Source organism: Capsicum annuum, chromosome 5 (assembly GCF_002878395.1).
Source record: "Capsicum annuum cultivar UCD-10X-F1 chromosome 5, UCD10Xv1.1, whole genome shotgun sequence".
In the NCBI taxonomy this organism is placed as follows: domain Eukaryota; kingdom Viridiplantae; phylum Streptophyta; class Magnoliopsida; order Solanales; family Solanaceae; genus Capsicum; species Capsicum annuum.
Window position 1 is genome coordinate 67,390,555 of NC_061115.1, and position 14,410 is coordinate 67,404,964.

A 14,410-nucleotide genomic window follows, 5' to 3' on the forward strand; every position below is an offset into this window, starting at 1 on the left:
CGTTTCCAAATGAAAATAGTAAATAATCTTCTCAAGCGTAGGTTTATGTATGAAAATAAAGATAAGATGGATGAGGTGTGGATAAATTATGTGGCATGCCTGTTTATTTTAGTTGGAAGGAGTTTTCCATAGTTATTGGACTAAAATATTATCCTCCTTCTCCTTCTCAAGTAAAACCTATTCTAACCCAAAAAATACCCCACACACTCAAAAAAAGCAAAGGTAAGTCAAGTGATGGTGATGACTTGGTGTCTCTTGTTGGTCCAAGCTTCAAAATAAAAATCTGATAGAAGCGTTGAAAGGTAAAAGACTTTTAAAGAAGCACAAACAATCATTGTGCTTGGTTTGGTTTGTACATAATATTCTTTATGGGAGAGACGTTAACAACAATATACCATTTGGTTTAATAAAGCTCTCTGAGGATCTTGAGGCATTTAACAACTATCCTTGGGGTTATGAAAGCTTCAAAATGACTGTCAAATATTTGTTGACTCCGTTAACGCCAAAGAAAATCAACTTATATGGCTTACCATGGGCTTTCATGGTAAATATATTCTTTATTATGATTAATTTATTTTTTATTGAATAATACTTTTGATTTATTAACGTTATTTTATAGGCTTGGGAGTTTGAAGCCATTCCTTATTTAAGACAACAAGTGAACTATTAGGAAGAAGTTTCACGTCCAAGAATCCAGAGATGGTTGTCGGCCAAAATCTATAAAAATGTAAAATTCTTGATCTCTTCAACCCCCTGAAGGAAGCAGTAAGTCTAATTCTAATTAAATTTTTATTTTAATTAATGATTTTTTAAATAATTTAATCATCATTCTAATATATGTACTGATTTATTTTAGATTGTGCATCTGTGGCTTGTTTAGACCAATCGAGAGTTGAAGATGCCTTTTTTTCTTGCTTTACGGTCTGTGCAAATTCTATCGGACCCTAAAGTCATTGATAGAATAAAAAAAATTATTTTTCTCAACAACCATCATAAGAAAAATAATAATTTTAGAGGGTGGACCTGTTGTTGCTGATGGTGTTAAAGGTGATGGAGTTGTTGATGGTGGTAGTGGTGCTGCTGTTGGGGATAATGATGCTCCTCTTACAGTTTTTGAAACAACAAACCATTATGATTATGATCATACTGGTTTTACAGATTTTCTCCACCCAATGAATGTTCTGCATGCAAATGTCAAGACTGCAAGGCAAAATATGATGGAGTGATTAATGTTATTAATGTATTAACTGCTTCTATAAATGAATTGACATCTAAGAGGGGTGTCATTCCATCAAATAGGATTTTATTATCATACACTCCATTAGAGATTAAGACAGCTAAGACGAGGAGGAAAGAGATTTCCAAGGCATCATAAAGCATCAAAAAAAGAAAAATTACAACTTCTCTATCTTTGTCTTTCACTTTTGATCAATGTACAAGGGCCACAAGAGAGCAACATGAGCTGAAGAAGGTGAATATATATCATCTATTCCAACAAACAAATAGACTACATATCTGTTGCAACAGATGACATATCTGCTGAAAATTATCAAACAACTATATGCATCTGTTGTAACAGTTGACTAATGTATTGCATCAAATTTATTATCTATTGCAACATATGTCTCGTCTGTTCTAGAAAATCAAATAGGTGTTTCTACTATTTTAATTTGTACCAATTAATAACCTATCTGTTGTAACAAATGGGTAATCTATTGGGACAAATTAAATCAAGACTTCCTCCTATTTTAGTCTGTCCAAACAGATGAGTCATATGTTGTAATAGATGGATCATCTATTGGAAATTATCATATAGGTCTTCCTCTTATTTTAATTTGTCCTAACAAATATTCCATTTGTTGTAACAGATAGGTAATTTGTTGGTACAATTTAAAATAGGAGGAAACCTGTTTGATTGGGTAAAACAGATGAGTTATCCTTTTTTATTTTTTTGTATCTTTGTGATTAGCATTGACAATTCTGGCTTTCCAGGTGGATGTCACATAGAAGCTATTGCTGAACATTATAATATCACAGTTGATAATCTATCAACTGCATCTAAAGATGAAGAAAAAGTAAATCCTATCAGTCCGGAAGAATGAAAGAATTACCCATTTTAAGGATTCAACATCTCTGATGAGGCTCCAAAAAAACTAACAAAGTTTATCGACGACTATCCAAAATGGATTGCCGATGGGCTATTAAAGTTTCATGCAAGCAAGTACATAAATTATTTTTAAGGATATTGATTTATACAATTCTTGTGGTAAAAACATGACATTAACACATATAAATCATGCAGAAAACAAAATGACAAACACTACAAAGTAAACCAACCGGGTCTTGGTTTTGATATGTTCAACTTTGTTGTTACACATCCCACAACGAAGAATTGGTTCTATTTGATGTCACAACCCCAAACTTGCAGGAATGATGAGGTTTAAATGCCATACATCTTACTATTAATACTTTATTTAACTGTATCTATGTATTAATTTTATTGCCATGTAATCTTAAATATTTGATAATATGTGCAGCATATCACTGTAATTTTTTACTACCTCCGAATGAAGGTCAAGTTGCAAAGGCAAGAACAATACAAATACATGACAAACAATTATTTGTACAAAGTTTACATTAATAATTTCTACGATCGTTATTGTCAACAATAACCAAAATTTTCCCGAAATGAGGAATGCTTAATCAACATCATCAAAGGTTTTAGCATTCCAGCTGTCTTACCTTTACATTTCGTTGATGAAGTGTACATCCCAATCAATTGCGGTGATGAATTCCATTGAGTATTGGCTGTCGTCGTTCTAAAAAAGAGGCACATTTGAGTTTACAACTCGATGTCTGGGAGGAGACATTCTGGGCTGTCATCTGAGATACAAAAGCTGGCCAAAATATTGTCTACTTACATTGATATAAGTGTCTTTTTGGATAAAAAATTTTGTACTGATTTATCGACGATTGAAGCATACCGGGATAAAATGGGCAATCCATTTAATGTAGAATATGTTGAAGGAATCGCTCAACAACCCATTGTTTGCCTATAAGTATCAATCAAGTATCATGATTTAGTTTCATTTCATAAATTTTACAATGCTTACATTATGGATTATTTGATTACAAATGCTGGGATTGCGGTATTTTTGTTGCGCCTATGCTGAGTATTTGAGCGAAGAATTACAAGTACCATATGATGGACTTGATTTCAGATTACTCTGTAAAAGATATGCTACTCTTTTATAGAAATATGGAGAAGCGAGCTTAGAAACCGTACGCAAGTGACATTAAAGATCCATGATGACCAAAGCCGAATTCTATAGCACCAGATGAAGAACAACTTGTCCATATTGAGTAGATCTTTACTGTCAAAGTAATAACCTCTTCTTAGGAATTGTTGGCACCAAAACTTAAATTGTTGATTTATTTGTTGAGTATATTATCTGTACCCATAATAATTTTTTTATATTTTATTTATTTATTGATTTATTTTATGTAATTTCTGAAGGCTCAATTTATTTATTTTGTCTATGTTCTCCTTAGTTTTGAACTTATTAATTGAAATGGAATACTAGATTTAAATATTGTAATAGATAATATATTTGTTGCAACAAATGACATATCTATTGAAAATTATTAAATAGATTTAGACATATGTTTCAACATATAGTTCATCTGTTGGATATTATCAAACAGGTTTTCCTACTATTTTGATTTGTTCCAATAGATGACCTATCTGTCGCAACAGATTGACTTAGATATAAACATCTGTATAATGCAATAGATGACCAACCTATTACAACAGATAAACTATCTGTCAGAGCAGATAGACTATCTGTTACAACTGATAGACAATAAGTTGCATTATAAAAAATTTAATTTTCATCAAATATAAAAATTTTCATGGAATAAATATTGTCATGGTGTTTGTGTTTCTACATCTTCTTTTTCATGCACAGGCTTTAAGCATTTAGTTAGTACCACATAAGCCTAGACCTTTTGTATCCTTGCCACAACATTATCTCATAGAAAGGTCATTGGCTCGGCCATTTTTGTGGTGGTCAGCAAACGTTCGATGTGTACAAGCGCCTATGACCCGCATGTAACACCAATTTGATTTTTTGAAAGGTCTTTGTCCTTGTTTCAACCTTCAAAATCCCATGTTGGCTTTATCAACACTTTCGATGGGAAATGATTCATTAGTTTACTCTATCTTAACAAGTTGGGGAACAACTCCAACAGTGGCTTCACATTGGTAAAAAATTGGCCTCATCGAATACAGGTAAGTTGTAGTCATAAACCTTTATTTTCCCCTCCTCAAGTAGTATCTTAAGAGCTAGAAAATATTTGACCTCTACGTTCATGACTGCAAGAATCCTCTTTGCTTTGCTCCAGTTCTTGCCGTGTGGATATGGACTCTTTTCTCTAACATAATTAATCATATCATCATCCCATTAGAACCCAAAAACTAATGAATCAAATCCTGGGCCACCGGGAGTTGACGCTAGCTTAATAAGCTCAGTGTACCTATCCTTGAAATTATTGTAGAAGTTAAGGTCCATTATCCTATCGGCAGCATCATAAGCTTTCGAGTACGCTAATTGCCTGCCCCTCATGAGGCAGAGAATTTCATTAACATACTATGATATAAAAAGACAATTTTTAAATAGGTTAGTAGTTTTAAAAAATAAAAACAAAGTGGAAAGATACAATGGATGGTCCATTTGTTGCATATAGTTCTCTGAATTTGTTAACAGATTACCCATTAATGAAACTTATGCAACAGATGGGCAATCTATTGCAACAAAACCACCGCTAGTTGTATCACAATACCCAACTATCGCAACAGATGACACATTTGTTACGTAGCTTCTTCTTCATAGAGTAGATTAGAAGGCTAGGTTAGGAAAAGTAAACTTTCTATGTCCACGTACCATAGGCCCATGTCTTTTATCTTCTGAAGTCTTGGGGGGAAAAGGTATTCATGGTGAAGGTTTTTGCACGTTGCTTAGAATTTATAGTCTTTCTCAGAACAACCTTCTATTTGGCATAAAGTTCCGCGTATATGTCCACCTTCTTCAATGGTCCCTGAACTTTAACATCTTTTGGAGAAGAGGAGTTGCAATTTTTTTGGTTTTATATTTTAGAGTTTATATCTCATTGCTTTTTTCTTCTTCCTAACCTTCACTATAGGAGTGTATGACTCTCTCACCTTCTTGGATGGTATGATACCCCTCTTGGATTTTTATTCCTTGTCAGCCTTTAGTGATAGCATCTATTCTCTTAAAGAGTTTATCCTACCTGTCCATTCAGTGTTTATATTTATAAGAGAACATAAGAGTAAAAAGGGGTGAGGAGGACCACTGTAAGGGTAAAAAAGATTGGTGTAAGGGTGAGAGGGACCAGTGTAACGGGTGATTTCAAATATATTTATTTTTTATTGAGCATTATCATGCTTATCATCATGATTAGTAGCAGCATTAGCATGGCTACCTCCAACATGAACAACTTCACCAGCAATACCCTCAGAAGTAGCACCCGGATCTATTGCAGCAGGTTGGTCATGAAGAGCCTCAACATTAGGATAAACTTGCCTAACAACTCTTCTTATGACTATTGCTCCAGCTAATTCCTTCTTTATTAACTCTACCATTGGGTCTGCTATTGTATCAACAAGACTTAGAGTAATAAAAGAAGTCATCTCCAACTATTGTTGAGTGGGTAGACCCACAGATGCACAACCTAAAAGAAAGGATATATACATTTAAATCAAATAATAATTTACAGTCAATTGGGTAGTATGTTAACACAGACAACTTATGCAATAGATGATCTTTATGGTGCAACAGATGATTCATATGCGGAAACAGATTAACCATCTGTTGCATTAGATTACCCATCTGTTGCATAATTTGTAGTGGATAGATAATTTGTTAAGTCAAGTTCAGAGAACCAACGCAATAGATGGGTAATTTGTTGTAAAAAATAACTCATCTATTAAAACAGATTACCGATCTGTTGTACTAGATAGGTAATGTAACACCCCACATTTTTGAACTAGAAATCAAACTATTGTTTCTATTGTGTAAGCTCTAATACAAATTATTCCAAGTAATAATAAGTGTCATGATCATTATCCTCATGTTTGAAGTTCTTTTGAGGTGAAAAATCTTCATAGGAATCACTTGGAGCAAAGTTGAGTTAAGAACCTTTGATTCGGCTAAATCTTTATATTTGATTTTACAAGGGTCTATTTTGAATGTGTATAACTTTTGATCAAGTAGAATTTTGCATCTCAAAACCAACCAAATTGTAGATAATTGAGTCAGCTTTCCAATGATACCAATTTTGCCTTAATTCGATACCCGAGAAAAAAGTTATAGCCATTTTTGTGAGAGGCAGTGAGGGAACGCGATAAGCCCATGCCGCGGGGGTTAGAGCATCGGACTGGAGTGGGCATCACGGGCTCTACTTCCTCGGACTAAGGGCGCACCACCTGGTCCATTCCCATGCTGTTTTTAACTCCTTAAGGGTCAGGGGCACTTCGGTCCTTTTTCCTCAATCCCAAACGTCCAAAAGATGATTTATATCACCCAAAAGGGAAATATTTGCCCATCTTCTACAACATCAACTCACCAAAACCCCTCTTTTTTCCCAAGAACGAAATCCAAAATCCTTTTCTCCAAGAATCCAAGGAATTCAAGCTTTCTTCTCCAAATCAAGAAGCTTAAGGTACGTGGGGCTATCCTAAAATCATTGGGCATCATTGTTATGGTTTTTATTAAGTTTAAAGATATACAATCATGTTTACAAAGAGGGTTTTCGATATAGTTTTGAATAGTATGTATTAAGAACTTATTTGATGAAAGTGAACGTTTGTCTTGAACCCTTTTTTATAGAATTAAACTATAATCATGCATGCATGCGCGTATTCAGTTTCACAAAGATTAAATCGAGAGCATGAATGATGAAACCCCTTTCTTGTTATGATATCTCTTGATTTCACATATTGTGGGTTATTCAATTACATGTTTTGAAGTATGAGATAAGTTTTTTACTATTTTTTTGGACTTGATATTGATTATGAATTGAAGAGAGGATGTTTTCTTGTTTATAAATGTTTAATGTGATAATTGAAAGAGTTACATGGATTTGTATAAAGGAATTGACCATCATGTGTTGAAATATTGAAAAGGGAGAATCTTTGCATAAGTTTGAACATGTTTTGAAATAAGGAATCCCTTGTATTGTTTAAATGTTTTTGGTGGTCAAATGATTGAGTTATTGGAAAATCTAAAGCTGAACATTATAAATGATTTGAACGAGAAGGGCTTTGGAATGATACAATATAAATGACTTGCAAGTCAGGGTATGACGATACCCCGTTGTGAATTTCCCTTAACATAATAAGAAAAGAGTGGTTAGTAAGTATTATGCATGTTTTTTTATAAGAAATTTAAAACTGGGCTTAAAGTGTTTTAGATGGTTACCCGAAGAAAGCACGAGTTGAAAGACTCTATTCTGAAACTGTGATTTACCGACACGAGATTATGGTACCATTCTTTGTGGTCTTGTGTACCTTAATTTTTGTCGTCCCAATTTAGGACTATGGTTAGGATCCCTGCTTTGTGTTCTTGTGCACTACCATGACATGTTGATTTGATTGGGCATCATGGCACCATGCTATGTGGTCTTGCGTGTCTCTACTTACTGATACTCCAATCCTTATGACAAACTCAGATTAGAGGCTTGGCTGCCGAGTCAAGGGCGGATTCCATATAGCCCGTGAAATTACAGATTGTAGGGTGTACCATCCCTCTCATAAGAATAACAAAGAGTAGAGTCATGATTTCAAGAAGGTGTTTTAAAATTTATCAAACTGCGCCCATGTGTTTTGAAAGGTTTTAAGATGATATGTTTTTATGAAATGATCTCACCTATGTTGTATATAAATGTATTTTATTTTTGGATTGTTCTACGTACCAGTACATGTGTATTCCCTTATTTTTTAGGATCTGAGGCACAATCCCAAGGTCCCGCTAAGCAATAGATTAGCGTGTCTGAGATTTGCAGTTGGTGAGCCTCCTCTATTCCAGAAGGCCTGGTTTATAAGACATTGTTATTTTATTTTGGTTCATGGTCTGATTGGGGGTCTTGTCCTAATTTTTTTTTGACATATGTTGATTTTTGTATCGTTAGAGATTTCATAGACTGGTGTCATGTGTTTTGAATGTTAAGGACTTCCTTTTGAATTGCTCAGTTGAATTATAAGATTGACCATGTTTTTGTATGAAAATTTTTCTGCATTTATTTTTATTGTATGAACGTTGTGCATGATTGCCAGATAGAAAAAATGCACCCGAGACTTCATGGTTCGGGATGCTCGTCGCGGCCAAGGCCCCTGCTTGGGTCGTGACAGGTAATCTGTTAAGATAAATTACAACAGATTACCAATCTGTTGCAATATATGAATTATCTATTTTAATATCTTTCTTTGAGTCAAAGTATTTTACCTGAAAAAAGACTCACTGCATCATTCGGAGGGTTAAAGAGACCAATCCCCTTAATTCTCATGTTTCTCTTTGCATCCAACCACCTAAGGATCCTTGGATGAGAAAACTCATTCGGATAATTCTTGACCTGCTTTCGGAGGGGAGAATGACTTCAAATGCTCAATCCTAAAAAATGTAAATAGGAAGTAAACAAAAAAAGTCATAATAATTATTCAATATAATTATAAACTAATGAAAGCGTAAACAAATAGTGAATAAATTTACCATGAAAGCCCAACGAAAGCCATATAAAGAGATCGTCTTTGGGAATAACTTTGTCAATAAATATTTGATAGCCAACTATAGCTGTCATATCCCCGGGGATAATTGTTGAATTTCTCTAAATTCTCATCAAGCTCCAATAAATCATCTTCTATGACTTTGTTGACGTCTCTTGCCAATATAACAGAATGGGCAAGCAAAACTAAGTACAATTGCTCCTTGTACTTCTTTTGTATGGCTTTTTCCTTCAGATGTTCTAACAACTCCGTTGCTTTGTAGCCATGTCCAGTAATGTCCAACAACCCATCTATTTTTTCCTTGCATTTGTTGGTTTTGGTGGGTGGTCGCTTAGATAATTCCTTTCCTTTATTTGATGGTGGTGGTATGGCTGTCTTGATTGCCTTGAAATTTTTGTGGGGTGTTTCATTGATGAGAGGTTCTCTTGGACGATAGCATCTCAAGCCTGTCACTATGACAAACTCTTTCATGCCAAAACAAATCAGCATGCTTCAGTAGTTGATCCAAATTTCATCCATCTTTTTCCCCCCTTCTTTAAATCTTTATCATTCCCCATGTACTTGATCCTGCGCTTGAGAAGACCATATGCCATGCTTATTTAGAAATAGGCATTATTGTCTTCAAGCAACCGAATAAAGTGTCCAAAACAGCCCTTCTTAAAAAATTCCTCTAGTTTTTCCTTCTTCATAGTGTTCCTATATTAATCAAAAAATTTCCCCAAACAAAGATTTAACTAAAAATCACCAGTTAGTTCTGCAGGGTTATCTATCGGCATCTCAACTTGAAACCAATCAATACTAATAGTTTTGACAGAATCATGCTGGGATTTTGATCTTAATTCACGCCCCATTGGTGATGCATTATCATCATGTTGATCATCATCATCTTTCTCACTTTCTACCTTCTCCTCTTCTTGTTTATCTTCTTCTTCTTCCTCATCACTTTATTTTTCCCACCAGCCTTTACATACCCTTCTCTACCTCTCTTAACATCATTTTCATAACTTTTCTCAACTTCACTTTTCCCTAACTGAGATTGTTTAGGAATTTCCTCCGAATCCATTGTACTCTAGCATTTTTTGTTAGGTGGTCAGAGTTTGATCCACTTTCAGTTTCTTTTTTTTTTTGGGTGACATTTTAACCACAACAACAAAAAAATAAAAAATACATTACAATTGATGTCTGCATAATTTTTATGAAAGGTAAAACAAATTTTAATAAATCTTTATAGTCCACATTACAAAAAAATTCCACCAGATAACCCATCAGTTGGAACAAATGAATCATTTGTTATGACAGATGCATAACCTGTTACAATAGATGAACAACCTGATGGATGAGATCAAACCAGTCTTACTACTGGTTTGTTTTATGCCAACAACTAAAATATTTGTTGGCACATATGGGGAATCTATTTGAAAACCTAAGTTAATATCTCCCAACAAATGCTCCACCTGTTGCAAAGATGGACCACCAACAACACTGTAACACCCCGTACTTTTACCTAGCTCAAATTCATTCCAAAAATGTCAAAGACTTTCTTTAAAGATGAATATATTTTTATACATGTGTAATTTTTAAGATTTTGAATTTTCATTGTGTGGAAAATTGAATAAGCTTTCCATCGGTACCAATTTCAACACTCGGGCGAAGAGTTAGAGTCATTTTAGTAAGATAGTATACCACCTGGTACTTTAGCGTATCACGGAGGTAGTCCAAATGACATTTGTCATTTTCCAGTGAGACAATGTGATACCATCGCGTCGCTACTAGACTTTTTCCCAATTGTCACTTTCCAGTGTGACTCCGCGATTATGACGCGTCGCGCCAAGGCTCAAAATGGTAATGGTTCTTTTCCAGTGTTCCAACGCAATCCCACCACGTTGCGGTGAACTTCCAGGTTACAACCTAGGTGGAAACGCGATAGTGGTGCATTGAGCCAGGGGTTCAGATCAAAAAAATTGCACAAAAACTTAAAGTTGTGCCCATGGTTAAAATAGTCTTTCCGTATGATTTTAATTTGTTCAGATATGGGATTTAATCCCTAAAAATGTTTAAAACCCTTCATTATTCACTTTTCCCCAAAAATCAAAAGATAATTCTCTCTCAAGAAAACAAACTCTAGCTCTCAAGAATCAAGGTCACTCCAAAGAATTTCTCTAAGAACTCCAAGAAACTCTCAAATTAAGGTATGTTAGATGTTCATCTATGGGTTCCTTTCACTCATAGAGTCCAAGAATCCCTTTTTAAACCTACAAGATCTCAATTTATGATTTCCATGTTTGATGTAGATTAAATTCATGTTCATGAAATATTTAAATGCAAGTTTTATGAAATTAAATAAAATGTGTGATAAATATGTGATTATCTTGATAAACCCTTGAACGTACAAAGTGATTAATACATCTATGCTGTTAATTTTCTTTGTAATCCATGATTATGATAAGATTTATGAAAAATAAAATAGTAGTTAGGGGAATTATATGAATTACATGCTAAACACTTGAATTTGCAATTAAGTATTGTATTCATGATGTTTATGAGATGACCATTATCATGTGAAATACTCATGCTCCCCAAGTGTTTGCTAAAATGCCTATGTAAAGTAGATAGAGGAATCATGAGATGTTATTATGAGATCTTAATCATGTACAAGCTTATGCCCTACAAGTGTTTGATAAAATGCTTATGTGAATTGACTAGTGACGGCATGACATGTTATTATGTGATCCCATTCATGTACACGTTAATGAATTACAAGTGTTTGATGAAATGTCACTATGGATGAATTATGACCAAGTGAACATTGTTATATTATTCAAGATGATGCCTTGCTTTACTTTTCATGCTATCGAGTCCTGGGGGTATTCAATACCTGACAATTTAGCTATTTACCTAGAGCCAGTGTGAGTGACATGATAGTATTAGTCATGTCATGTACTCTCAGTCAGTTACAGAACTTAGGAAAACTCAGTAAAACTCTGTATTAGTCTAGTCCAGTTCAGTATGATCAGATCAATGTCTTTCAGTTAGAAGTAGGGTTTAGCACCGAGCAAGCCTAGGGTTGGGGTATCATTCGTTAGTTAGGACTGGGTCCCTTGAAGCAATCCCTAAGTTCCAGAACTATGTACCTAACGTAGGTTATGAGATATCACCCATTAGATATGACTGACATACTCACGGATCACTCGCTAGTTTAGGACTGATCTCAGAGGTCACCCACTAGTTAGGACTGACTCCACAATAGTTGTCTTTACCCGTGGCACAATACAGACACCTTTCTAATTGGGGTTACAGACATGTCGATTAGATAATTACCTCCTACAGTTTCAGTTTCAGTCATCATTTTAGAACTCAGTTTAGCTCTATAGAATCAAGACTGTTAGACACAGTCAATTAGTTTTAGTAATTCAACTTATTAGTAACTTCAGATATCAGTTACTTAGTTATCAGAACTCAGTACTTAGCTTTAGAAAAGTCCAGCTACAGTATATATCTAGGTATGTCCACTGTGTTGCGTACTTAGTGATTTCAGTAGTACCAATTATTCATGTTCTCTCATGTTCAGTTACTCTATATCATTCAGTCAGTTATTGTTCATGCATATGAACCCTTACATTCGGCCTTGCCTTATCTAGCATACCAATATATTCCCACGTACTAGCGTATACTTTCTTGTGCTATGAAGTTTTATATCATAGGTTTGAACACTCAAGTTCTTGACCGCGTTTAGCCAGATTCATCTAGAAGTACCAGATCTAATAGTGAATCCTCATCTATCGAGGATGTGCTTTTATGTAAGTATTTCAGTAGATGTAGTAGTTCAGTAGATGGAGTTAGTTGGGGGATTATCCCATCAACTCCACTTTCAGACAGATTCAGTTAGAGGCTTTTCAGATTAGATTTTTAGATAGTATTCAGTTATACAGATGTTATATTTATCAGTATTTTAGATATTTTGAACCTTATGGCATTTCAACCTATTTTTCGTATTAATTACAATATTATTATTTAGTGCTCACAACAGATATCATTCATGGGTTAGCTTGTGGTCTTTCGGGGTCATAAGCACCGTGTGATGACTAAGGGTAGTCCCGGGTCGTTATAAACTTGGTATCAGAGCCTAAGGTTCAATAGAGTCTTAGGAAGTCTGAAAGCCGGTAGAGTCTTGTGCATAGGTGTGTAGCGCGCCTCATTAATGGACAGGAGGCTATAAGATGTTTTAGGAAAAGATTCCCTTCTTTTTAGTATTCATTTCGTGCGAGTGAGCATGAGCTCCAATTAAACTCTCAGTCTAATCTACTTCTTTTTTTTTTGTTTATAGAACATTCCTCCTAAAAGGACTAACAAAAGAGAATAAAAAATCAGTCAGCACCTCAGCCCGTTCAGGCAGATCCCCTGGAAGAGCACGTCTTCCATGCATAATTTAGAGCTGCATTCACTACTCTAGACAATTCAGTTGCAGCTCAGAATGAACGACCAACTGTTGTTCCATCAAACCCAATGGCCAATACTGCTAGAACCAAAATTTGGGACTTCACCCAAATGAATCCTCCTTCCTTCACGAGATCTAAGTCAGAAGAGGACCCACAGGAGTTCCTCGATTAGGTTTAACAGGTCACAAATATCATGGGAGTGACTTCCAGTGAGAGTGCTGAGTTAGCCGCCTATCAGCTACAAGATATAGCCCATACGTGGTTTAAGTAGTGAAAGGTAGACATGAGTATAGATCTAGAGCCCATAGAATGGGAAGAGTTTGCTACTGCTTTTCTAGACAGATTCTTTCCCTTAGAGATGAGAGAATCCAAAGTGTTAAAGTTCATCAATCTCAGACAAGGTAATATAAGCATGGAAGAGTATTCCCTCAAGTTTACTCAGTTAGCCAGGTATGCTCCCCATGTAGTAGCAGACAATAGGTCCAGAATGAGCAAGTTCATATCTGGGGTATCAGATAGTGTGGTTAAGGAATGTAGAATAATGATATTGATTAAAAATATAGACATATCTAGGGTTATATTCTATGCTCAACAAATTGAGGAGCAGAAGCTTAAGAAGAAAGAGAAAAAGAATAAGAGGCCTAGAACAGGTAGCTTTAATTTCAGTCAGCCTAAGTTAGAAGACGGTAACCGTTTCCAGTTTCATCCAAAGTCTTTAGTTCCAGCTCCATCTTCAGCTAGTGCACCAGTACCAAAGTTTAGGAATGACAATCATGATGGGGCGCTAGTCTCCAAAACCTAGGGTAGTGTGACCAGTGGTCATACCTATCCACTTTGCGAAGAATGTGGTAAAAATCACCTAGGTACGTGTAGATCAGGCAGCGATGTGTGTTTTGGATATGGTAAGCCAGGTCATAGGATGCAGGAGTATAGAGCAATGGCTCAGAGGGAAAATATTTGCGTCAGCAGGGCGCCACTTCCAGTACCACTAATGGACAATGCCAAAATAGATTTTATGCACTCCAGTCTCGCCAAGATCAGAGAAGTTCTCCTAATATAGTTATGGGTACGTTATGAGTCTTTCATCCTTATGTTTATACCTTCTTAGATCCCGAGGATTTACTTCCTTTGTAACCCCTATATAGCCATCAACTCAGTGTTAAACCCAAAATAT